We start from the raw sequence: 23,831 nt of genomic DNA, 5'->3' as shown, positions 1-23,831 counted from the left end.
TTGAGTTAGCAGAGCCTATTCTGTTGATTGTGCGAATGGAGCGGTCTGCTGCCTGTCGAATCTGTGAAACAGTTCTGAAGCGAATGCCACAAAGTGGTTCCTTCATCTACGGAATCAAATCAAAGTCACAAGGACTTAATTGTGGGGAGTACAGTGGATGGCACAGTACTTCCCAGTCCCATCGACCGAACAGAGCAGCCACAGCTTGCGCTGTGTGCGCCCGCGCATTGTCGTGCAAAATGATGTGTGGGTTGCGCAGAAAGTGTCGCCGCTTCTTTCGCAAAGCTGGTCGCAGCTGATGCTCCAAAAACTAACAGTAATACTGTGCATTGACGGTCTGCCGTGGAGGAACGTAATGCGTTAGGAAAACACAGTCACAGTCGTACACGAGAATCACCGTAACTTTCACCACACTGGGGCTCTGACGCACTTTCAACATTCGCGGCGACCCATTATGACGCCATTCGTTGGATTGGTGTATCAGTTTTGGCTCATACGATATGGCCCATGTCTCATCCAGTGTTACGATACTGCGTAAGAAAGCGGATACAGCGCAAGCTGTGGCTGCTCTGTTCGGTCAATGGGACTGGGAGGTACTGTACCATCCACCATACTCCCCGGACTTAATTCCTTAGCACTTTGATGTGATTCCGAAGATTAAGGAACCACTCCGTGAATAAAGGACATAAAATAGATTTTCTAGAAGAACTAGAGATACATTAACATTACAGAAAACATGGATATAAAATATTAAACGAAAAACTTGAAAGTGAGTCAGCGACGTTCTTCAGATGTTTCGATAGTATACTTAAATAAAAATAGTAACACATAGAAATAAACACAATTGTAAAATAGACATAAGTAAATTATGATCTAAATTGTTGAAGTGAATAACCTCTGTACAAAAGCATATCACACTCAATGGAAGACCTATAATGTCATCTCTGTTGACTACGTGTAAGAACATCTGTGTCACTGTTTTGTTTATGTAAAATGTTTCCGATATTCAAAAGTGTACAAGAAGCTCTGTGTGATGTTTAGTGTGTGTGAGACTCCCCGCACAAGTGGACCACAGAGGAAACTTAAAGTCAACAAAATGAAACAGAATCTCACACATCGACAACATCACACGGGAATGACATACCAAACACAAAAAACGCACTTGAAAAGGGGAATTATTTACCGAAACGCGTCGTGTGAACAATGAAATAAAGAAAATCGTGACTGGTAGCAGATGAGTTACTTATAAACAAATCTTAATTGTTCGTTCACTGAATGACGGCGGGGAGCGTTTTAAGATGAACAACATTTGATGGCCTTTGGGACAGTTAGGCATTGAACGTGTGATAGTATCCAGGCTGGAAGGGGAACCTTTATACGGAATGTTTTCGTGGCATTCCCGGGCGATGTCGTCATTCTGCAAGACACAACGGATCAATAAAATTATCCATCTATCCCGGGAGACAGTGTCCACCCCTGCATGCAGTTTTCTGTTCCTCGGCACGACGGCATCTTCCAGCAGGACACTGCAACGTGTCACACAGCTAGCAATGTACGTGCGTTATTCGATGAGCACTAGGATGAGTTTACCATACACCGCTGGCCACCAGACTCTGTGTAATTTGTGGGATGACCTCGATCGGGTTGTTGCACCATGGATCCTTAACCGAGATATCTGGCGCAGATGGTCACGGCTGTGAGATCGGTATGGTTCCACATCGCTGTTGGTACATTCCAGGACCTAACTTACTCTCCTGCTGCGCGTCCCACAGCGGTCGGCGCTGCAATATGTCGTTATCCAGGCATCTGACAGGTGATTAAGTAAATGTGACTGGGCAGTGTAGTTCTTGGTGCTGTTCGCTTATATTCTCTCTACGTATAGTAAAATTACATTATTACTGTAATCCATATTAAAATTACCCTTATTTCTTCAGGAACTATGATGTAAAAAATATATCTGTGAAACCCTGGCCTGATCTAAGAGAGGGCCTGAAGTCTCTAATGCGATCAGGTTAAAGAAACAAAATCAATAAATAACTGCAGCTGTTACCATCAGCCTCGGAAGAGCTCCAAGTTTGCTGACTTACTACAATTACATCTACATTTAGACCAGTAATTACTGCTGAAACCTGGTTTCGCAGGACAGCTGATCAGATTATCGTGTGGAGGGAGCCATAATCAGTTACTGTTAGTTGCACAAAACACACAAACTTTTATTTTCCTAAAAACCACTTAATTACACATTGCCCTAAAAGGATTAAATTAAAACAATACGGCTGAAGGCCTGGTTAAGAAAACTTGTGGTACCTCCTGGGCTGAAGGCCCAAAAGCACACCCAAAACAAGAACGGCTCAAGGCTTGAGCACAAGTTATAAAAATTGCTTTAAAGAATACACGGGGCTGAAGGCCTTATTTAAAAACAAAATTTTTTTCAACTAAATACTCGGCTCAAGGCCGCACACAAGACATTGAGCAACTCAGGGCTTAGGGCCTGGATAACAAGAATTTCAGATACAACAAATTTTTTAAAAAAATTCGTTTTAAACAAATGAATCTTCAAATTTTAATTTAAGATGGCTGAAGGCCTTATCTTAAAATTTTTAACATGAAATCTCGGCCCAAGGCCACACACTGGACATTGAACAACTCAGGGCTTAAGGCCTGGATAACAAGAATTTCTGATAGAAGAAACTTCCAAAATTTTTGTTATTAAACAATCAATCTTCAAATTTCAATTTAAGTCGGCTGAAGGCCTTATCTTAAAATTAAAACAAACTAAATTAATAGATGGCTGAAGGCCTTGCACAGTACATCAGAATAAAATGAAAATCACAATCTAAAATCAGCAGAACATTGGCGCTCAGAAGTGTTCCAAGGGTCGACCTGAGGAGGTAGCTCGAACATAAGGTGAGGTTAGACAGGCAGCCAAAAGTAAGGTTAAATAAGCGGATGGCAACCCGACCCAGGGACGGCTGAATCACGGGCTAACAACCTAATCAATTCCCTTCTGCCCGACAAATGGTACGACAATGGAAAATATCGGGCAAGGACGAAGGTACCAGCCGCACTACATCTTCAAAATCGACGTTCAAAACTGCCAAGACACAATAACCATTCTTAAAAAAAAAGTTTGAACAAACAACTAAAAGGCTGTAGAACTACACGCCGTGCCAGACAGCATCAAAAGGCGAGGAAAGACACTCCCGAAAAACTATGCTAATGAACAGGGCAGGTAACTGGAGTGTTAACGGCCACAACGCAGAAAATACCGCTGGTGCACTTCACTGATAACTAACAACCAATGTAATAAAACTTCCTGGCAGATTAAAACTGTGTGCCCGACCGAGGCTCGAACTCGGGACCTTTGCCTTTCGCGGACAAGTGCTCTACCACTGAGCTACCGAAGCACGACTCACGCCCGGTACTCACAGCTTTACTTCTGCCAGTATCTCGTCTCCTACCTTCCAAACTTTACAGAAGCTCTCCTGCCAGGAAGTTACATATCAGCGCACACTCCGCTGCAGAGTGAAAATCTCATTCTGGAAACATCCCCCAGGCTGTGGCTAAGCCATGTCTCCGCATTATCCTATCTTTCAGGAATGCTAGTTCTGCAAGGTTCGCAGGAGAGCTTCTGTAAAGTTTGGAAGGTAGGAGACGAGATACTGGCAGAAGTAAAGCTGTGAGTACAGGGCGTGAGTCGTGCTTCGGTAGCTCAGTGGTAGAGCACTTGCCCGCGAAAGGCAAAGGTCCGGAGTTCGAGTCTCGGTCGGGCACACAGTTTTAATCTGCCAGGAAGTTTCATATCAGCGCACACTCCGCTGCAAAGTGAAAATCTCATTCTGGAACCAATGTAATAGTTAAAGATCACACAGGAAGACGGATGAAAAATTTAGCCGACTCCAACACACCATACGTTGCTGCTAGCCGTAATGGCCCAGGAAGCAACAACCGACAGTGAAAGAAGAGATGTGACAGCAGTTGAGGTTTCATAACAGGTAACTGATCATTCAACGTCAGTGTCCAGGTTCGGCGGGCAACTAACTTGGTAGTTCTCGCAGCTAGCGCCTCACAATCCGACCGCGTATGCACGCCACCAGCAGTCCCGGCCTGACCTCGCGCCGCGAAGACTTCCTCGCTGCTCTGTCCCAACCGACCGACTGTCATACACACCACCACACGGAAGTATAGCGGTCACACCGAAGGTGGTACAGCAGTACTAGTATCGATAAGCGCTGCTGCTGCCACTGATGGAGGCAAGTCAGCAAATCGATATGGAAATAACTCTGGGAGAAATAAGACCCCAGTCGATTGCGACGAAGAACAAACGCGAGCCGGCCACGGCCTAACTGCACTATTTCTAGTACACTGACCCCATTGACGTGTGTGACCGCCTCGGCAGTCCCTGCATCTACGCAACCGAAATAGGTGGCTATTGCATTTTTTAAACAGATTTTTAAACTATGGAAGTAACACACTTTCTACGTTGCTCTTCACATATGTTGACGTTAGTTGGATATTTAGAGCGTCCACCTGTTAAAGAGTGAAAGCTGAGCTGCTTTTCTGATATCCAACTGTAGTCTGCAACTTCATGTCTTACACAGTTGTTTGCTTTAGTAGTTACTTGTTAGCATTGCCCCTGTACCTGGAAAACGTGGCAACTGACACTGACACTGACAGACAGGTGTGCCACTACATCCGACTAGAAGAAGATTTTTGAGAAAAGGGGGCATGACTTAACAGACGCACCATATCTCGAGTAGGTTCAGTGTCACACGTAACGAAAGCCTGGGCGCGTATTCTGTTATATAGCTAGAGAAGGCCGAAATGCACGCTACTAGCTCACGCAGGATGGCGTGAGGTCTGGAACAGGATACGCAATGAATGCTATAAAGAAAAGTACGTAGCTTCTGGAATACTTAACTTTAATCCATCATTTGTATACATCGTTCTTGATGAGACATGCTTCATACGATAACTATCAATTGCTATGGCGCCTTGCTAGGTCGTAGCCATTGACTTAGCTGAAGGCTATTCTAACTATCTTCTCTGCAAATAAGCGAGGCTTCGTCAGTGTTGCATCGCTAGCTAAGTCGTCCGTACAACTGGGGCGAGTGCTAGTGAGTCTCTCGAGACCTGCCGTGTGGTGGCGCTCGGTCTGCGATCACTGACAGTGGCGACACGCGGGTCCGACATGTACTAATGGACCGCGGCCGATTTAAAGCTACCACCTAGCAAGTGTGGTGTCTGGCGGTGACACCACATATTCCAAGCCACCCTACGTAAGTAGCGAAACATCTGCACCGCTGCACACCGAAGGAAGAAGGCCGAACTTGGCCAACGTGTACTATACCACCCCCGTGCTTTCGATATCCCACGGCGGTTCAGCCGAATTCGTGTTAATCTATCTCGCATCACCGCAGCCGACTGCCGCGGTGCATAAATTTGCAGTTCTTTTCCCCCTCCCGTTCCCCCGAGCGTGCCCTGCTCTGCGGGCAAAGTGATTCGGAAAACGGAATACCGCTGTGCGCGCTCAAAGCACTTAATTAACTATGCTAATTGCTTAATTTCCTTGCGGTTTCGCGTTCCTCGCTTCAACTCCGCTCTCCCTCCCCCCTGCTCCACCACTATCCCTCTCTGTATATCTCTCTCTCACTCATCTCTCCCTCTCCCACCCGCTGGCCAGATTTGTTTATTGGCTGCCTTTGGAATTTATCGGCGCACCTACTCAATATGCTAATTTTCCACTTCGATTGCAATTCCTCGTCTGGTAGCCCGTTTCGCTTCCTCTCTTCTTCGCCTCTTCTTGTAGCGGGGAGAATGGAGTACAGAACTGCGAGAGGGTCTCTCTTTTTTTTATTCCGTGCTGTGCCATCTCGGTCTCGTTTCCGCCCCCGCCGCCTCCGCTACTGGTACTGCTTTGTGCATCTCAGAAATGCGGTGGTGATGTGGGGCGGAAACGTAAATACAGTTTCCGCAGGAGGACAGCATCTTACCAGAGAGACGATAAATTCACTGCCTCCAATTGCAAAGCCGTTTCTTCTACTCTTGCAGCGGTTTTTTCTTCGTGATCGGACAATACACAGCGTCAAACTGAACGCCTGCATACATTTACACCCTGCAAGAGTGCTTTCGATGTATAGCGGAGAGTACTTCTGGTGTCACTATCCCTGCTCCCCCTTGTTCTTCTCGCAAGTACAGCTATACGTGTATAAGATATCTAGCTGCTGACATTTTGGCATCATCATCAGTATACGAGAGGGACACTGCTGGTCATTAAATTTGCAACGTCAGGAAGGAAAACAGTTAAGACATTTTATTTATTGAACGTACACAGTGCGTCCCAGTACCATTAGAACTGTTTGTGTGAAATTCCAAATTGCAATGCTACATAGTGGCGAGCTGAAGCGTTAAAGTTTCAAGAACAGCTGTGCAGAAGGACAAAGCTCTAGCACAGTTGCAGCAAGCGTCCTGACAGTGAATGTAACATTACGTGTCTGACTATGGCTCTGAGCACTGTGGGACTTAACATCTGAGGTCATCAGTCCCCTAGAACATAGAACTACTTAAACCTAACTAACCTAAGGACATCACACACATCCATGCCCGAGGCAGGATTCGAACCTGCGACCGTAGCGGTCGCGCTGTTCCAGACTGAAGCGCCTAGAACCGCTCGGCCACTCCGGCAGGCTGTCTGACTCTGTCGGAAAATGACGGCCAGCAGGCGACAGCAAGTTGTGGGTTAAGTCAGACACATCAGCCAGTGAATTCGTCGAATTCGACTCAAAATAACGGGAGACAGCAGTGAGGACCAGGTGGAGCACAGTGTGTTGATTAAATAGGATTAGGAAGACATAAATTTATTCGAATTGGATGAAGCACGCATCTTTGGAACACACCGACTTGTCCACCTTCGCGGATTATCGAGGCCATTATTTCTCTTGTGATCACTCACGAAACACCGTTGTACTGTGCAGGGAAGAAGGCGGCATGCGTAGCTTCTGCATTGGTTTCGACCATCAAATCGTCGACTGCTTGTTACAAGGACACACTCTTGTGGACATGGAAGGAGTGTGCCTGAGTAACTCCATCAGCTCTGCGTGGAGTGTAGGTGGTTGGCCATGGATAAGGCGCGACTTCTCCAACTGGGGTACGCCATGGTTGACAGTGTTTAACAGTAGATGCAAGTCAGGAACAGCAACCTCTAGCGTTCCTCTAGGACGCAGTGACAGTTTGACTGTCTTCCAAACACAATCACTTCATCCCTCAGAAAGCCAAAGGTACTAGTCTCCAATACTTCACATCAACAGATAAGATCTCAGTGGTTCACAGCCACCAGGTTTGTTAGACCATGCGAGCAGCAACTCGAAGGTAGAAGTCTTATGGAGAACGGTAAACAGCACATGGATAGTCCTGCATCGTAGCTGGGATGCTGTAACTGAATAGATACGGGCTTGGATAGCTGAGTGTTTATTACTGCCGGCCGCTGTGGCCGAGCGGTTCTAGTCGCTTCAGTCCGGAACCGCGCTGCTGCTACGGTCGCAGGTTCGAATCCTGCCTCGGGCATGGATGTGTGTGATGTCCTTAGGTTAGTTAGGTTTACGTAGTTCAAAGTCTAGGGGAATGATGACCTCAGATGTTGAGTCCCATAGTGCTTAGAGCCATTTGAACATTTTGTTTTGTTTATTACTGTCTGTCTGGAGCAATGACGATGTGTCTTGACAAGGATGATGACATGCGTCCTCATATTCTGTCCTGATAAGTGTTCTTCGCCACTCTTCAGTTTCACGACAGTGGCTTTCAGTGATTCAGCTTGATGCTTTCCTGCCATGTTCGCATGCTGATAGGTGTTGTTTCAGAACATCTACCGACTCTTGCAGCATCGTGCTGTACCCTCAGAATGATCATCTCGTTCTTCCCCAGTGAGGTCATGTTGCTGAATCAACTATTCAGGCATCTCACTCGAGCGAGGTGAAGTAATATCTTCTGGTGAAGTACCTCGAAGAAATCGATTTATTGACACATAGTCAACACGGTTTCAGAAAGTATCCTCCTTGTGAAACACAACTAGCTCTTTATACTCATGAACTAGTGAGTGCTATCGATAGGGGATGTAAAATTGCCGGTCGGTGTGGCCGACCGGTTCTAGGCACTTCAGTCTGGAACCGCGTGACCGCTACGGTCGCAGTTCGATTCTTGCCTCGGGCATGGATTTTTGTGATGTCCTTAGGTTAGGTAGGTTTAAGTAGTTCTAAGGGACTGATGACCTCAGCTGTTAAGTCCCATAGTGCTCAGAGTCATTTGAACCATTTTTTTAATGTCAATTTGATTCCATGTTTTTAGATTTCTAGAAGGCTTTCCACACAGTTCCTCACAAGCAGTCCTCTAACCAAACTGCGTGCCTACGGAGTGTCGCCTCAGTTGTGCGACTGGATTCGTGATTTCCTGTCAGACAGGTCACAGTTCGTAGTAATACACGGAAAGTCATCGACTAAAACAGAAGTAATATCTGGCGTCCCCCAAGGAAGTGTTATAGGCCCTCTATTGTTCCTGATCTTTATTAACGACATAGGAGACAATCTGAGTAACCGTCTTAGATTGTTTGCAGTTGATGCTGTCATTTATCGTCTTGTTAAGTCATCAGATGATCAAAACGACTTGCAAAATGATTTAGATAAGATATCTGTATGATGCGAAAAGTGGCAATTAACCCTGAATAAGGAAAAGTGTGAAGTTATTCACATGAGTACTAAAAGAAATCCGCTAAAAATCGATTACGCGATAAGACACACAAATCTCAAGGCTGTAAATTCAACTAAATACTTAGGATTTACAATTACAGATAACCTAAATTGGAACGATCGCATAGATAATAATGTTGGTAGAGCAAACCGAAGACTGCGATTTATTGGCAGAAGTTGCAACAGGTCTACTAAAGAGATTGTTTACAACACGCTTGTCCGCCCTATTCTGGAGTATTGCTGTGCCGTGTGGAATCCGCATCAGGTGGGAATGACGGATGACATCGAAAAAGTACAAAGAAGGGCAGCTCGTTTTGTATTATCGTGAAATAGAGGACATAGTGTCACATACATGATACGTGCATTGGAGGGGCAATCATTAAAACAAACGCGTTTTTCGTTGCGACGGGATCTTCTCATGAAATTTCAAACACCAATTTTCTCCCCCGATTGCGAAAATATACTGTTGGCACCCACCTACATAGGGAGAAATGATCATCACGATAAAATAAGAGAAATCGGGGCTCGCACGGAAAAAATTAAGTGCTCGTTTTTCCCGCGTGACGTTCGAGAGTGGAACGGTGGAGAGACAGCTAGAAGGTGGTTCACTGAACCCTCTGCCAGGCACTTCATTGTGAATAGCAGAATAATCACGTAGATGTAGATCCTAGATGTAGCTGGTGTGCGGCATGTTATTGACAGTATCAGGTCTCAGGTTGCTTGTCATTCTGATTAGTACATGGCATGCTGGCCTAGTTTGACTTGGCTTATCACTGGCTGCAGAAAACTTGCACGCAATACCTTTCTGTGGCACAACTGTAGGAATGGAGCATGATATATTTTGTAGGTGGTTTGGTGGTATAGAGTGTGGGAAATTCAGTACGTAGAACTTAGACCTCTCGCAGCAACAACAGCTACAAGCCTGCTAGCCACCTAGTGTGTGAGCGTACAAGCTGTGAGGGGAAGGGGGGGGGGGCGAGTTTAGAGCGTCAGTTTCCCGTCGCAGAGCACCTGGATGGCGGCTACTATGGAGCCGTGTCGAGCGGCTAGCGTCTACGCGGCCTTGGGGAAAACCCGAGCGGGAGCCTACGGCCGTGTTGGAGCACTTGGAGTAGTTTATATGCCAGAGAAAAATTTATAAAAAGGAGGTCTAAGATTGACACGGAAGTGCGAGTTAGCACTCATGGACAGAAAAATATGTAAAGCTAAATTATCTAGATGCGCCACAAAAATATATAATAGTTCAACAGTTATTGTTGTCTTAAAAATTGTTAATTTATGAAAGTTCAAAAGCTAATATTTCGGCAATGCTTTGGCCGATTGATTTAAACAAAGTGTCTGCGGATGGGGCTAGTACAGCTGCATCGAGCAATCACAGCCAATTTAGCAGGCCATGTATCATTTTTGAATGAGAGGTCGGAATATGGGATTTGACTGAGAGAAACTGTATTTCTGGTAATAAATAAATTTGAAGAGACGAAACTAGCGGCAGCATCGTAAAGTTTAAAGAGGTAGATGAATAATTAAGTACAAATTATTTATTTATTTAAGTACCAAAAATACTGGAAAAGCACTATCATGAAACAAGAACATTATTTGCGAAAAAAAATAGTGGCACAGATAGAAAATTCAACCTTAAAATTTTATTGCCCGTAAATTTTCCATATTCCGCAATGTATCATATATTTTTTTGTATTTAGTTTTAGAATATTCGTAATTGTTTTTGTCAAACATTGTTTTGAGTTAGGTAGTTGTTTGGAGCGTGCATGGGGCGGCCATCTTTGATGACAGGGAGTTGAGTTCGAGTGACGCTAAGAGCCGGACGTGCCGCGCATCTCGGGGTACTATTGGGTTGGTAGCCACGGTCGGGAACGAGGATGTAAGTAGCGACGTTCGAAAGTGATAAAGCGGAGCGCAATATAGTGGTTTAGGACAGTAGACAAGAGTATTTTGTTAATTGTGAACAGACCGTCGAGTGCTGTGATGGCGACATATGAATTTCATAGTGACATATTGTAGCATCTTATATCGGCCTCCCTGACGTAAGAGCCTCTCAGACTGCATTTTAAGTGTTTAGTGAATATATTGAAGAAAAATAAACGACTCGTTCAAATTATAAATCAACGTGAGTGAGTCAATATTTTAAATTCCACCGCAATACCTACCAGCACTGTTTTGTTATATTTTATTTCAGCTTAAAAATTGAGTTTAAGACAGGTGTGAGCTGGCACCCTCTGATGAAGTAGCCAAACATTGAGACTAGCCACAAATCTGGGCCGCTCAATTAAGCTGAGGGTAGGGTGTAACAAATATATACATTTTCGTGCCATTGCACGTGGGTGCTTGAGCCAAACTATTCAATGTGTAGTTCCCAGTACTGTCATAAGTAGAACTGAACTTGGATCACAGATTCAGAATATACAGCGTATTTTCAACTCTGCAACAATGTGTGCACTGATATGAAACTTCCTGGCAGATTAAAAATGTGTGCCTGGCTGGGAGGTAGTTTTGAACATTCACCCTTTCTTGTCCACATCCCTACCCCTGTGGACTGAATGGGCGTTTCACTCCCACAGTATTTTTATACAAATATTGCCATATCTCTACTAAATTTCGTTCAAATTGCTCAAAGTGTTGCGCAGTTATTCTTCTATGTCATCCTTTTCACCACCACATTCAGCCAGAGGAGTGCTAGGCGTATGGTACTCTCAGAGAATTTTTTTCCAAGTAGCAACTGACGTTTGTGCCAACTTCGATAGAAACGGCTTTAGACGTTATGTAGATACGACCATATGTGACTGACCCCCACCGCTTACCCCTCACTCCTAGTTGTGAAACATCGGGACCGACACCAGTAAGCGAATTCGATTTTAATCTTGGTTGTAAGCGAGTATTTCTATATGCAACAGTTTCTCTCCCCAAGTGTCACCCTTAAGGATAGTAGTGATATACAACCCTGGTCGTATTTTTATACGAATAATTATAGAAAATATAGAATAATAAGTCACATGTTTACCAACGTTGGTTGAAATTTCTCCCGAGGTTCCTCTGTTGTTCTTCTATGTCACTCTCTTTTCAACGCCAGCCCTACATCTATGGGAAGTAGGTGTATTTTACATCCTCTATGCTTCTTATCAGATAGTATATAGTTTGCTTTAGAGCAATCTGTTTTTTTAGGTTTATATGTGGAACATACATACATACATACATACATACAAACAATGTGGAACATACATACATACATACATACATACATACATACAAACAATGTGGAACATACATATATAGAAACACAAATATATAGAAACAAACACACATACATACATACATACATACATACATACATACATAGAAACATACATACATACATACATGGTATTTCATGAGGTTCCAGCATTGCAGACGGACGACGTCGACATGTTGTCATGATACTGCAGTTTCCAACCATTTGGTGATCTTCAGGTGAATTTCACACTTAGTTAAATGTTTATCAGCTGAAACATCGTGGTAGGATGCCTACATCACCGGGCTGCAAGCCTGAAACCTCATGGGGTACACGTACATACATACATACATACGTACATACATACATAAATACATGATATTTTTAAATACATCGGTTTTGCGTGGCCCTGCCATGATGTATATTCGCCAACATGCTGTAACAACACACACATTCAATTATTATGGAACAAGGTATGTGCTATTAATTAAGGCCATCAAATCTTTTTTTTGCTACAACCTGCATTTTTTCATCATTATTATTGTTAGCGTTATTGATTATATTGCATTTAACCTTTAGATGTCGACGGTGCTACTGCCTCGACAGTGTCCACCTCTAAGAAATGCCAAGAAAGGAAGGAAAATATATTTGCTTAACAAGAGTGATAGGGCACAAATCGCAGAATATCTGAGTGACCACCATCAAACGTTCATTTCTGAGGAAGAGGATGTGGAACAAAAATGGAAAAAATTCAGAAACATCGTCCAGTACGCCTTAGATAAGTTCGTACCGACTAAGGTCCAAAGCGAGGGGAAAGATCCACCGTGGTATAACAATCATGTACGAAAGGTACTACGGAAACAAAGAAAGCTTCATCATAGGCTTAAGAGTAGTCGAATCATAGCTGATAAGGAAAAGCTGAACGAAGCGAAAAAGAGCGTAAAGAGAGCAATGAGAGAAGCATTCAACGAATTCGAACATAAAACATGGGCAAACAATCTAAACAAGAACCCTAAAAAGTTTTGGTCATATGTAAAATCGGTAAGCGGATCTAAATCCCCTATTCAGTCACTCGTTGACCACGATGGCACCGAAACAGAGGACGACCGAAGAAAGGCAGAAATACTGAATTCAGTGTTCCGAAACTGTTTCACTGCGGAAAATCGTAACACGGTCCCTGACTTCAGCCGTCGCACGGACGCAAAAATGGAAAATATTGAAATAAACGATATCGGAATTGAAAAACAACTGCTATCACTTAGTAGCGGAAAAGCATCCGAACCAGACGAGATACCCTTAAGATTCTACAGTGATTATGCTAAAGAACTTGCCCCCTTTCTATCAGCAATTTATCGTAGATCGCTGGAAGAACGTAAAGTACCTAGCGACTGGAAGAAAGCGCAGGTCGTTCCCATTTTCAAGAAGGGTCTTAAATCAGATGCGAATAATTATACGCCTATTTCGCTTACGTCAATCTGTTGTAGAATAATGGAACATGTTTTGTGTTCTCATATTATGACGTTCTTAGATAATACAAATCTCCTTCATCATAACCAACATGGATTCCGCAAACAGAGATCATGTGAAACTCAGCTCGCCCTATTTGCCCAAGAAATTCACAGTGCCGTAGACACTGGCGAGCAGATTGATGCCGTATTCCTGGACTTCAGGAAGGCATTTGATACGGTTCCGCACTTACGTTTAGTGAAAAAAATACGAGCTTACGGAATATCGGACCAGGTTTGTGATTGGATTCAGGATTTCCTAGAAGAAAGAACACAACATGTCATTCTTAACGGTCCAAAATCTGCAGATGTAGAGGTAATTTCGGGAGTACCGCAGGGAAGCGTGATAGGACCTTTATTGTTTACAATATACATAAATGACTTAGTTGACAACATCGGTAGCTCCGTGAGGCTATTTGCAGATGACACGGTTGTCTACAAGAAAGTAGCAACATCAGAAGACTCGTACGTACTCCAGGAGGACCTGCAGAGGATTAATGCATGGTGCGACAGCTGGCAGCTTTCCCTAAACGTAGATAAATGTAATATAATGCGCATACATAGGGGCAGAAATCCATTCCAGTACGATTATGCCATAGGTGGTAAATCATTGGAAGCGGTAACGACCGTAAAATACTTAGGAGTTACTATCCGGAGCGATCTGAAGTGGAATGATCACATAAAACAAATAGTGAGAAAAGCAGGCGCCAGGTTGAGATTCATAGGAAGAATTCTAAGAAAATGTGACTCATCGACGAAAGAAGTAGCTTACAAAACGCTTGTTCGTCCGATTCTTGAGTATTGCTCATCAGTATGGGACCCTTACCAGGTTGGATTAATAGAAGAGATAGACATGATCCAGCGAAAAGCAGCGCGATTCGTCATGGGGACATTTAGTCAGCGCGAGAGCGTTACGGAGATGCTGAACAAGCTCCAGTGGCGGACACTTCAAGAAAGGCGTTACGCAATACGGAGAGGTTTATTATCGAAATTACGAGAGAGCACATTCCAGGAAGAGATGGGCAACATATTACTACCGCCCACATATATCTCGCGTAATGATCACAACGAAAAGATCCGAGAAATTAGAGCAAATACGGAGACTTACAAGCAGTCGTTCTTCCCACGCACAATTCGTGAATGGAACAGGGAAGGGGGGATCAGATAGTGGTATAATAAGTACCCTCCGCCACACACCGTAAGGTGGCTCGCGGAGTATAGATGTAGATGTAGAAACGTTTGCCAGTGTTTAATTCTCGGAGCCAGCCGGCATAAGTGCAGCTCCCACCGCAGTTTGCTGGAGGAGCAGTCTGGGACTGCTAAAGCAGGTGCTCGGGGCTAATTAGCACAGCGGCGACACCTGGCGGCGGTGGCGGCGGCGGTTGCTCACCCCCTCCACCTGCTGCAGTCTTTTGTTAACAGACACCGGGCCGGCGTAATCTGGTTTCCTCGTTAGCGGGAAAATTCGGCGTTTCCGCAGGTGAGGGAAGCTGAGGGGGCCCCCCTAGCCCTAGCTCCTACCTGTTTACGCCCTTCTTTGTGGGCCCTCGGAGGCGGCCATTTCCCGCCCGCTCTGAGGGAATAATTCTATTTATTTTGACCCAGATTACAGGTTAGCCCGCTCTCTTCGCGACAAGCTCGGCGCCTCTACGTCCCCTCTCCATCACCTTCACTCTGTCCGCCAATATTTTACCATCGTTTCATTCGCGTTTAAGACACACAACCAACAATCCACTATATGATTATTTTTCCCCTTTTGAATAGTGAACTATCTTCCTTGCGCCAACTCGTAATACACGCTTCACCGCACACTTCAGCTTAACATACACTACTGGACATTGAAACTGCTACACTACGAAGATGACATGATACAGACGCGAAATTTAACCGACAGGAAGAAGATGCTGTGATAAGCAAATTATTAGCTTTTCAGAGCATTCACTCATGGTTGGCGCCGGTGGCGACACCTACAACGTGCGGACATGAGGAAAGTTTCCAACCGATTTCTCATACACAAACATCAGTTGACCGGGGTTGCCTGGTGAAACGTTGTTGTGTTGCCTCGTGTAAGGAGGAGAATTGCGTACCATCACGTATCCGAACTTTATAAAGGTTGGATTGTAGCCTATCACGATTGTGGTTTATCGTATCGCGACATTCCTGCAAGCGTTGGTCGAGATCCAATGACTGTTAGCACAATGTGGAATCGGTGGGTTCAGGAATGCAATACGGAACGCCGTGCTGGATCCCAACGGCCTCGTATCACTAGCAGTCGAGATGACAGGCATCTTACCCGCATGGCTGTAACGGATCGTGCAGCCACGTCTCGATCCCTGAGTCAACAGATGGGGACGTTTGCAAGACAACAACGATCTGCACGAACAGTTCGACGATTGCAGCAGCATGGACTATCAGCTCGGAGACCATGGCTGCGGTTACCCTTGACGCTGCATCACAGACAGGAGCGCCTGCGATGGTGTACTCAACAACGAACCTGGGTGCACAAATGGCAGAATGTCATTTTTTCGGATGAGTACAGCTTCTGTTTACAGCATCATGATGGTCGCATCCGTGTTGGAGACATTTCGGTGATCGCACATCGGAAGCGTGTATTCTTCATCGCCATACTGACGTATTACCCGGAGTGATAGTATGGGGTACCATTGGCTACACGTCACGGTCACCTCTTGTTCGCATTGACGGAACCTTGAACAGTGGACGTTACATTTCAGATGTGTTACGACTCGTGGGTCTACCCTTCATTCCATCCCTGCGAAACCCTACATTTCAGTAGGATAATGCACGACTCCATGTTGGAGGTCCTGCACGGGCCTTTCTGGATACATAAAATGTTCGATTGCTGCCCTGGCCAGCACGTTCTCCAGATCTCTCGCCAATTGAAAATGTCTGGTGAATGGTGGCCCAGCAACTGGCTCGTCACAATACGCCAGTCACTACTCTTGATGAGCTGTGGTATCGTGTTGAAGCTGCATGGGCAGCCATCCAAGCTCTGTTTGACTCAATGCCCAGGCATTTCTCAGGAGCTGTGCACCGAAATTGCTTGAAAATGTAATCCCATATCAGTCCTAGTATAATATATTTGTCCCATGAATACCTGTTTATCATCTGCATTTCTTCTTTGTGTAGCAATTTTAATGGCCAGTAGTGTGGATAGTAGCAAACACATATTGATTCCTCCACAGGACAGCAATCATTTCAATTCTAAAGTATTGACTCTTAACGTTATACGCAGTAGAGGAGTTACAACGAGATATCTATCGACCGTGGGCACCACAGCACACCACAAGACAGTCAGGAAGACCACTGAAACAGCGTCCGAAACGTCTGTAATGGTTGTTTCGTACAGCAGTAAAAGCTTTTACAATCACAAAACTACCACATTAGCTCAGTCCGGTTGTAGAAGTGTATGCACTTACGCTTCTACGCTATCTCATCAAAAGTATCTGGACAGCTCCATGTGATGAGGGAATGCCAACTAGTTGTCACGAGAGGAAAGATCGCCAGTATAATAGGAGGAAGCTTGTAGAATTGTGTTGACAGGAGAGCGGCAGTAACGGAAGATTGGGTCGATCAGGAGAAGTCAGTGACTTTGAACATGGACTAGACACAGGGAGTCACCTCAGTACTAAATCCATGTAGAACACGTCAACCCTACTAGATCCGGCGAAGTCGACTGTGAGTGTCAACATTGTGAAGTAGAACCGAGAACAAGAGCTGCAGCTAAAACTAGTCCAGGAAGACTTCATGTAGTGACCAACAGGCTCCGTCAAGCACTCCGGAGGGTTGTAGTGAAAAAGAAAGAGAGATTAACGATAGGGATCATTTGGCACTTCCAGGGTGCTACCAACGGTCATACTAGTACATCGACAATGCGCAGGGAGTCAAAGAGAATAGAATGGTCGAGCAGCCCCTCATAACACATTTCTGCACTCAGTGCTACGCGACGCTTGAGGTGTCGTGAAGCAGACTGGAAACAAGTACTTTGGAGCAGAGAATCACGCTGCACCCCGAGACACTGAGATGGTGGGGTTTGGGTTTGTAGAATTCTTGGTGCTCTGAGCACTATGGGACTTAACATCTATGGTCATCAGTCCCCTAGAACTTAGAACTACTTAAACCTAACTAACCTAAGGACATCACACAACACCCAGCCATCAAGAGGCAGAGAAAATCCCTGACCCCGCCGGGAATCGAACCCGGGAACCCGGGCGTGGGAAGCGAGAACGCTACCGCACGACCACGAGATGCGAACGTGACCTAACATCATGTGTAGTGCCAGTAGTGAAATACTAACGAGGTGCTGTTACGACAAGGGGGGGGGGGGGGGAGTGGGAGAGTGAGGGCTGGTTGTTTTCTGTAGTTGGGTTATGGTCTCTTTATTGCGCTTAGGAAAAAGCTAAATGCGGAACGATCTGCATGACAATGCACCTCATCGTAAAGGAACATTCCTGGAGCGTGAATCACGAACTGAACGCAGTGGAACACATTTGGGATGAGTTAGAACTTCGATTTTGCTCCTGACCCAGCGTGGACCATCACCAACTTCAACTGTTTCGGCTCTTGAGATAGAATGGGCTGTCATTCCGCCACAGACGTTGAGACACCTCTCTGAAACTGTCCCTAGCAGAGCTCAGGCTGCTATTAAGCGAAGGGTGGACTCTGCCGACATTAAGGTCCACTAGCAGGTGTCCGGATATTACTGATCAGATAGTGTGTTCGCTTGTTCCCGTCACTCACAAACAGAGTCCCAAATATTTGTTCGCAAATGTATCACGCCAACTCAATTTTAAAGACTCTCTCATTATGCCACGGTGTCGTAAACATACGGCCGGGATCCCATATCCGCAACCTGTGACGCCTGTTGACTCAGGATGACACGGCGGCCGGTCGGTACTGTTAGGCCTCCATGGCGGAGTTTGGTTTAGATCTCGATATACCACACGTACTTCAGAGGGAGTAATAAAATTCCACCGTCGTTTTCAGACCTGAGCAGTCGGAACTATGTAAGGAGGTCCATGTTGCGTAACAACTTCCTCGTAGTGTCTCTGACTACAGCTTGCAGAGGCCCTTGTGACGCGACCGTGCGTGTTAGGCAAAACCGTGGCGAACTGTGCACCTCTGCTTCGAATATTTTGGATCACTTTAGCCGATCCCAATCTGAGAGGGAAGGATACCAACGAATAACACTGGAGTACCCTCCGGGTCAGGATTTCCTCTGCGACGTATTGTTAATTACATTTGTAAACACGTCACCTCTAATGGAAGCCGTGTTCTAAGTGAGACGGTCGTATTCTGGGCGTCGTCATGTCGGCAGTTTGAGTTTTAGGATTTTACCGCGTGTAGATTTTCACGTATATTGTGAGAATAGAGTGGGCCAGTAGATCGCTTCGTGAGCTGTAGTAGGCGCAGTCTGGAGTAGAACAGAGAAATGATGTATATTAGTGAAGATTTAAGTGAAATGAAGGTCTGCGAAGTGGAAATGTGATGAGAGGATTCATGAGAAAAGATGTGAATGAGAAGTTGTGAAGGGAGTTGCCTTCGAATTTAAGGGGCTCATGTGCTGAAGGTTAGAAATAGTCCTGTATAATTATTACCAGTAATTTAGCTACACAGTGGTTCCATGTACGAGTTGCACTGGAGGTTTTGGTGTGGTGGTGTCCAGAAAACTTCACCGATCTTACGACCGCTGCAGCTCAACCGTCGTACGATGGTTGTTTGCTCTTTGTTATCTTGGAGTGTTGCCGGCCGCGATGGCCGAGCGGTTCTAGGAGCTTCAGTCTGGAACCGCGCGACTGCTACGGTCGCAGGTTCGAATCCTGCATCGGGCATGGATGTGTGTGATGTCCTTAGGTTAGTTACCTTTAAGTAGTTCTGAGTTCGAGGGGACTGATGACCACAGATGCTCAGAGCCATTCGAACCATTTGAACCATCTTGGCGTGTTGACAGTAGCTACTAGAGATAAATACATATGATCAAGCTCTTGTTCCCTAAGTGCGACGTCATTTTCAATAACGTATTGTCTCTAAAGCGAGTCGCGCTGTTGCCTAGCAACAGTCTGAAGCACAAGGTCCAATGGCAACGAACCATCGTGGAAATGTGCTTCCAGACGGAGGAATCCGCAGTCTGCAGACGGTCAGAAGCAGTCGGGAGGTATGTAGTGTACGATTTAAGATAAGGGTAACATAATGCCGTCCTCTTCACTGTCGTATTTCTCTTAAATGATGAGCCAGCGAGATGCCGCGGTAGTTAGTACGTTGGACTCGCATACGAGAGGAAAGCGGTTCAAATAGGCGTTCGGGTACCCAGATTTAGGTATTCCGTGATTCCTGTTTAGTCGCTGCGTGGAAATTCTGGGATTGTTCCTCTAAAAAGGACACGGCCGACTTCCTTCCCCGTCCTTTCGCAGTGCGATATGTGGTGGGGGACTTCTAAATTATTTAATGCTCCGTTTCCCTTAATTTATTTTATAATTATATTTATTCGTAAAGAAAGAACCTTCCAGTACGGAGCGAATGGTTGATGCGGCTGCCAGTATCCGAATTTGTATTGCGCTGGATAGCCGATCACACATGTGGATCATTTCCACAGTTCTGCATTGTGTAAGATGGAATTGAAGAAAATAATTTATTTCACAGAATACTTTTCCAGTCCTTCAATATAATCTCCATTCTTTATTACGACAGCTTCCCAACATTTTGGCAACTTGAGTATTCACGATACGGCATCTTCATTGATTGAGGTGTCTGATTATTCGTATCAACTTGCTGGAAGCTTCATCGATTGTACCATCACATTTTCCAGGGAGTAGTTCCTTGGATTTGTGAAACAAAGTTTGATTGGCTCATATCAGAACTGTATGGTTTGTGGGGGAAGTATTCACCATCCATTTTGGTAGGGCAATATGCGGTCTTACATTATCGTTCAAAACGAAGACAGATGCAAGCATGTAAAGCCTTCTTTGATAAATTTTCAGGCTCAATACATTTTGCAAAAAGAGCTTGTAGTACGCTCCCGTTACAGACTTTCCCTGTGGCATTCTATTTGTAGTTATGACTCTATTCGTGTGATATGTGAAGACTACAGATCTGGCTCAAAATCTCGTGTGAAATAATGATTATAAAGAATCCGCCTCGATTGCAAATAGAAACCGGATGTTGACCTAGTGTACCATGTCAACAGCTGTACTTAGCTCGAACGTCAGAGGCGTGCTTCCTCACCCCAGCCAAAACGTTCGGTGGGCCGCGGGCTCTCAGGTAAACTGAGGTGGCGCCTGCAGCTAGGCTGTGAGAATGTCCACACGTACCGTTTATTTTACATTTTATGCGAGACTTTTGCCCTTTTGGGGGTTCTGTATTAATGTTGGACCATGCCTCTTTAGGCAGTTCGTAGTTTTAGTGTGTTCCGGAGAAGGCATGGTTATCCGCGCCGAAACGTAGGTCAACATCCGGTTTTATTTGCAATCGAGGTGGATTCTTTATAATCATTGAATTATACACGATTGCTGACGCGCTGCAATGTTAGAAGTTCTCTCTTATGAAACTTCCATCAAGCGCAACAGTCCTTTCCAGAAACCGTTCTCCTTCTATTAGATGAGGTTGAAGGAATTCTTCTGCGATTATTTTGCGTCGTGCTTTCTGCTCTTCAATCAGATTCTGTGGAGTTGACGACGCTGGAGTTGACGACGCTGGAGTTGACGACGCTGGAGTTGACGACGCTGGAGTTGACGACGCTGGAGTTGACGACGCTGGAGTTGACGACGCTGGAGTTGACGACGCTGGAGTTGACGACGCTGGAGTTGACGACGCTGGAGTTGACGACGCTGGAGTTGACGACGCTGGAGTTGACGACGCTGGAGTTGACGACGCTGGAGTTGACGACGCTGGAGTTGACGACGCTGGAGTTGACGACGCTGGAGTTGACGACGCTGGAGTTGACGACGCTGGAGTTGACGACGCTGGAGTTGACGACGCTGGAGTTGACGACGCTGGAGTTGACGACGCTGGAGTTGACGACGCTGGAGTTGACGACGCTGGAGTTGACGACGCTGGAGTTGACGACGCTGGAGTTGACGACGCTGGAGTTGACGACGCTGGAGTTGACGACGCTGGAGTTGACGACGCTGGAGTTGACGACGCTGGAGTTGATGTCCCCCAATGATTTCCCGTACGTCGTAGACTGGAGACGGATCTAGTGATAGAGTTGGCGAAGGAAACATGTCGAAACTCAGCAGCGCATGTTGGGGTACAACAGATACATGTGGAGGAGATTTATCTTCTTGGTAAACACCCCCTGGATTGCTCTTCATGAGTGCAGCACAACAAGTCGAATCACCAGATTGACGTAAAAATTTGCAGCCAGGGTGCTTGGTACAACCACGAGAATGCTCCTGCTATCATGTGAAATCGCAGTGCGGACGATAACTCCAGGTATAAGTCCAGTGGGTCTGTCAAGTAGATAACCGATTTGTAACAGTTCGTTGGGTGAATGCTGCGCAAACTGCAGCAAATGCAGTACGATGAGCCAGACCTATACGCCGAACACGACGGTCTTCCCTCTCGGTAGGGCCACGTATCTGTCCGGAGCCCGGTCTTCTTAAGACCGTACAGTTCCGTTCACCGTTGCACGACCACTTCTGTTCGATTCGGTTCAAAGGGGTCTGCACGATGCCACTGCCGTGTACACAACTGCGACATCTACTCACACACTTGAGCAGTTTCGGGCTGCACCCACCAGGTCATTTATACATGCACTGATCAGCGAAAGCACTATTACCACTTGCTTAAGAGCTTGTTTGTCCGTCATTGGAACGAAATACGTCACTAATTCTACGTATCAGGTAGCCGACAACTAGTTGGTACCTTTGAGGAGGCATATGGCAGTAGATGACTACCCACAGGTCGTGCAACTAGCGTAAATTACGAGCCGCTGATTTGCGTACGCGGTGATGGCGCCCGATAGCGAACCAGATGGTTTCCGCAGTATTTACCTCAGGTGAATTCGATCGCCGAAACATCAACGTGAGTTAACTATAATGCTCCTGAAACTGTAGCATGGATGTGGTACAGAGATGCTGACAGTTGGCAGGCGTTTCTGAAAATCGTAGGCCTTTCTGAAAACAGCGGACCCTTCGCCTTCTTGAAAGCTGCGTGCGTCCTTGAAAGCTGCGGGCGTCCTTGAAAGCTGTGCGCGTCCTTGAAGGCTGCATGCCTGTCTGAAAGCAACGAGCTGTCCTACATACTAAAGCAGTGACAACTAAAAGAGTTCCTGGCAAACTATAAAAAACATCGTAAATAAGGCACCTCCTTCGAATCTCTCAGTAAAGCTTCACCGTACGTAACACTAAACAAAATTATCTTCAGGAACTATCGTCTTGTATATCAGCTTGAGACGCTGAGCGTGTATAGCACACAAACTCATTCATAAATCACCACGACTGGATAGTGAAAATATAGAGTGGTGTGGAAGTCAAGGTTTATGAGCCTTTTGCTGCAGCACGCGTTGGTACTGTTTGTAGATTTCCATCCTTTGTTGGAGGCCAGACGGTATCGTTCAGTTGCCATTGTTTGTCTTCTTCTTGTGTTGACCGGCGCCACTAGGTTTTATAAGTGTTGCCTGTCCACTAGTGGCAGCACCGGCGGTTATAGATATGTAGGACTGTTGCCCTATCTTTGGTGCGTCGTCGTTGTTTTGCCGGGTCGTGTGAGTGTGGCAGTTCAGTTGTGGACAGGAGAATCCAGGTCCGCACAGTGCGAAAACACGCCGGGACCGCTGGCGGCGCGCGTCGACTGCCGGATGGAAGGGCTGTGGTCACGAGGGTGCACGACCTCGTCGTAAACCGGATCCAGCAAGCTTTAAGATGAGTGCATTTCAATCCAAGTAGAGAAACCTCCACCATTGTGATATCTCGCGATTCTCCAGTGACTTGGATTCGTGTTGCTGCTCGTAGTGTTCCCGAGGCGAAAAGCAGCGAGTGGAGTGCTTGGGGAAGGCGGATCTGATTAGCTATCCTCGACTTCTTATTACTATTTACTTCGTTCGACTTGTTACAATATGTTAAGCTCAACCAGCGGTAATATTTCTTCCCTGATGGCCGCTAACGCCCCAGTTACCTGCCCAGGGGGTTAGTGTATGTAACGGCAGTGTACGTTTCCTCGCCTTGCAGCTGCTGTCAGGTAAGGCGTGTAGTTTTGACAGCTTTCTTGATTGTAAGCCAGTTTGGTGATTCCTCTAGTCTCGTGGTAATTATTCCCTTCTCGTTCCGGGTGCTCTAAACACAGTATTCTTGACGTGGTGTAGACCGCCGGTCCCAGCTTTGGTGTATTGTTCCATCGTTGCATTTGGTT

The sequence above is a fragment of the Schistocerca americana genome, chromosome 10 (assembly GCF_021461395.2).
Source record: "Schistocerca americana isolate TAMUIC-IGC-003095 chromosome 10, iqSchAmer2.1, whole genome shotgun sequence".
Lineage (NCBI taxonomy): Eukaryota > Metazoa > Arthropoda > Insecta > Orthoptera > Acrididae > Schistocerca > Schistocerca americana.
The sequence above is the reverse complement of the archived record's forward strand: the minus strand, read 5'-3'. Positions refer to the sequence as shown.